Raw genomic sequence first — 4356 nt, 5'->3', positions numbered from 1 at the left:
TTTTCGCACTTGCTGAGAAACGCTGAGGTTTGAGAGCCACTGGCCTAAGGTACTGGTCCCCGTCCTGGCTGGCTGTTCCGGGGGCCTGTGAAATCCCGACATCCAGGTAGGGGATGACGGCATCCGGGACAAAAGTGGCAGTGACCGAGGGGATCAGAGGTGGTCAGACACGGGATGTATTTTTGTGGCGGAACCGGTGGAATTCGCTGACGAGCTGGAGGAGAATCTAAGAATTAGAATCACGTGGGGAGCTTTGAAAACTGCCGGGCCGACCCCCCTCCGCCCCCGATCCGAGGCGTTGCGGTGTTTCTTAGAAGCTTTCCAGCCCTTTTCCAATGTGCAGCCAAGAGTGAGCAGGCACCTCGAAAAGCATTTCTCAAAAGTGTGATGTGCGTGGGGACCACCCGGGGATCCCGTTAAATGTCAGCAGGTGCTGTTGGAGCCCGAGAGTCCCCACTTCGGGCAAAAACACCCACATGATGCAGGTGTTGCTGGGGCCGCTGGCCCGTGGACCGCGCTTGGAGCACTTCAAGCAGGATCCCGGCTCCGTCGGAGGCTCGTCGACCTGCCAGCTTCCCCTTGTCTCCTACCCTGCACCCAGAGACTCACTACTTCTCACCTCCACTATGCTAGCCCTGCACCGCTCTAAGGGCAAGTAACCACTGGGCTTCCCTACTGGTGGCTGTTTCCTGTGCAGCAGCCAGAATAACCATCTGAAACCTTGGCCCAGATCGCACTGTCACTCCGCTTAATTCTGATCGCTGGTCTGACATAATCTGCAACACCTGTCCCATCTCTCTGACTTTGCTCCCTACCCCTCCGTCTCTCCCACACCTCTCCAGCTATGCCAACCAGAACCACAAGCACGTTCCTGCCACGGGGCCTTTGCACGTGCTCTTGTCCCTTGAAAGCTCTTCTCTATCTGCATCACTCGCTCTCCACTTCATTCAGGTCTCTGCTCCGCTGGCCCCTCAACCATCCTATTTAACTAGCCGTCACCCCCTGCCACCCTCCACCTTCTTTCACTCTCCTCCCCCTGCATTCATGATCCCTTATTGCGTAACAGATTATTCCCAAACTTGATGGCTTACAGCAGTAGTAATGATTTATCATCTCACTTGGTTTCCGTGGGCCACAGATTCAGAAAGGGCACAGGGCAGAATGGCTTCTCTCTCTCCACACTGATTGGGACCTCAGCTGGAAGGCAAAAAGGCTGAGGCCTGAGATCACCTGAAGGCCTCTCACTCACAGGCTGGCTGTCACCTGGAACCCTCAGCATGGCCTCTCCATGTGGCCCAAGTTTCCTCCCAGCGTGGTAGCCGGATTCTAAGGGCGAGTGTCCCAGGACATCGAAGAGGGCCAGACAGAATCTGTATCCTTGGAAACCACATCACACGGCTTTACCACATTCTGTTAGATGTGGGCTCTCAGTCCAGCCGACATTCAAGGGCAGGTGAATAGACTTCACTTCAGACCTATTTTAAAAGGCCCACACTCGCCCTTACCTGGCCGTGTCTTTCCTGGGAACCGTATCACTTCCTGATGTGCTACGTTTCTGTTTCTGGGCGTGTGTGTTGTTGTTCTTTCCCGTCAGCACCTTGTTGGCCTCGATCACTCCCCCACCCCCTTTGCTCACGACCAGGCATGACAAAGAGCAGGTGCCCAGTATCTGTTTTCTGCCGGAGTCCGTTACCGTAAGGGAATGCCTGTGGGATTTGGGAAGCAGTCCTGCTGTTTTCTGGAAACCCAAAGAAGCTGCCTGAGTGGAAAACAGTCTGCTGATGGGGAAGAGGCTCAAAGAGGCTCGCGAGCGGCTGAGATGTCCCTTGTCGTCCACCTTCGGGAAGGACTCCCGCTCTGCCGTTCACGTGACACGGTCCTGCCTTCCCAGACAGGCTGCTTGCTCCCAAAGGGGAAGGGCCGTGTACGCGTCTTAGTTGCTCAGTGTCCCGCTCCAGAGGCAGCACCCTCAAAACTCAGCGGCTGCAAAACTGAAAGGCACCACAAGCGGTGGAAAGGTAGTAGCAGCTACCTTTTAAAACGAGGACCCAGAGTGAAAAGCAGCCAAGAGTCCGGGTATGGAAAACAATTTATACTAGGGGCTCCTGGCTGGCTTAGTCAGTAACACATGGGACTCCTTTTTTTATTTAATTTATTTATGGGGGGGGGGGGAGCGCATGTGCGTGCACTCCCCTGGGGGGTGGGGGAGGGGCAGAGAGCAAGGGAAAGAAAGGACCCCGAGCAGCCTCCTCGGATGTCAGCGCAGAGCCCCCCACGGGGCTTTAACCCCCCCAGCCGTGAGACTGTGACCTGAGCCAAAACCAAGAGTCGGACGCTGAACCAGCTGAGCCACCCAGGTGCCCGAGCATGGGACTCTTGATCTTGGGGTCGTGAGTTCAAGCCCCACGTTGGGTTCAGAGTTTACTTCCAAACAAAAAGCAGGAGTCTGGTATGCTGCTGGGAACTCAGTGCAGATCTGTAGAGTGATTGGGTCCCCGTCATCAGGTTATGCCTTCACGTTATATACTGTTTTGAAATAAATAACGGACGTGTATGATTTGGAGGTAAATAAATGCATCATTTGGTCATAGGCTGCCAGCTCCTGAGAAGCCACATCCGGACTAAAGCAGAGGAAGGCCCATCACCTAGATGTACTCGGAGACTGAAGTGCCTCGTGTTGGGTAAGTCTGCTTTACTATGTTAACACAGGGCAGCTGAGGTAGCGTTTTTAGAATCTTGTGCAAGGACGGAAACCGGTTGGAGCTTGAGAGTTCCTGTCGTTGCACCTTCTTCCGTCACTTTGTCCACCGGCACGGATGTTTCTCTTTCTTCGTATGATGATCAGGGATCTAGGCGTATCCGAAAGGCTAGGGAGGCACCGTTTGTTCCCAGCGGAATGGCAGGCCTTGCAGCAATTGCTGCGTATGGCCCATATCCATTGAAGAGCAGGGAAGATACTAGAAGGTCTGTTCAGCTGATCCACGTGTGCGTGGCAGCCCAAGGCTTTGTCATGGGAGCAATGACTCTGGGTGTGGGCTATTCCATGTGTAAGGAATTCTGGGCAAAACCTAAACCTTAGAAAAAGAGAAGCTGTCATGGGGCGCCTGGGTGGCTCAGTCGGTTGGGCGTCCGACCTCAGCTCAGGTCATGATCTCACGGTTTGTGGGTTCGAGCCCTGCGTTGGGCTCTGTGCTGACCGCTCAGAGCCTGGAGCCTGCTTCGGATTCTGTGTCTCCCTCGCTCTCTGCCCCTCCCCCGCTCATGCTCGGTCTCTCTCTCTCTCTTTCTCAAAAATAAACATTCCAAAAAAAAACATTTAAAAAGAAAAAGAGAAGCCATCCTGGTGTTGTTGGTGGTGCTTGCTCTGTACATCGCACGTTGAGCTTATATGTTGAAAATCAATGGCTTGAATGGGTCAGACAACAACGTGGGAATTTAAATACTGTCTTCCTTTCTTGCAGGCTCAATTTGCCTGGTAACCAAATTACTAGTGACTAGTTAGCTGGGTCATTCCGGGGAGTCACATTAGCCCAGAGGAAACACGTCACTTATAAACGTACTCGTTAGTGGTAAAACGTGCATCTTCTTAAAGTCTTCTGACGAAATGAGTGGCAAAGAGAACAACTTGGCAATCCCGAACTCCTCCCAGTGGCTGCAGACTGTCACGTGCTTTGGATGTTCTGTAGGAATCCTGTGTAATTTAACTTTTTTCTGCCTGTTTTGCAGACTGGTCGAGTACTTCAGTTTCTAGGGCTGGTTGGCTCTTAGACTCCTTTCAGAGCAACGCATAGAATATGCTTGCCCACAACTGAACGTGTGTGTGTATGTGTGTGTGTATGTGTGTTTAAACCAAACCTAAAAACCTGATGACAGCTGCTTAGAAGTAGTATTTATTTCAGAATCATGCGTACACATGAGAATAACTTAAGTATGGGTCCCAGTTTAGCTTTTTTTTATAACTGCAGAATTATATTTATGCTGCTGTTGTATTAGAATAATTTTTAAATGTCATCTGGAAATGGGAATGTGTATTTTAAGGACTAATGCAAAGGTAAATGGAAAACACTTTTTAAATGTATGAAATTTGTTTATGTTTCTTTGTAAGAAGCATAGATGTGAACGAATTACCTATAATCGAAGTGAGTAGTGATTTGTCAGCAAGGTGGTTTGGTCAGACATTATACACAAACTTTGGTATGTTTCAGAATGCTTTATTGCACTTGTGGAATTTTCTTGTCTGACCTGAATTTACATTCCGTGGTGATAACATGGTAAATGTAGTGTTATTAAAGTAAGTGAACACACACACACAGACACACACATACACACACACACACAATTTGTGCAAGGACGAAG

General features: G+C 50.7%; 1 pseudogene; it reads left to right on the top strand.

The window, feature by feature from the left end:
- Nucleotides 1-476: 476 nt before the first annotated feature.
- LOC132672406 (HIG1 domain family member 1A, mitochondrial pseudogene) lies at nucleotides 477-3269 on the top strand (annotated as a pseudogene).
- Nucleotides 3270-4356: the final 1087 nt, after the last annotated feature.

Source organism: Panthera onca, chromosome A3 (assembly GCF_046562875.1).
Source record: "Panthera onca isolate mPanOnc1 chromosome A3, mPanOnc1 haplotype 2, whole genome shotgun sequence".
Lineage (NCBI taxonomy): Eukaryota > Metazoa > Chordata > Mammalia > Carnivora > Felidae > Panthera > Panthera onca.
This window is presented reverse-complemented; position numbering and strand designations above follow the sequence as displayed.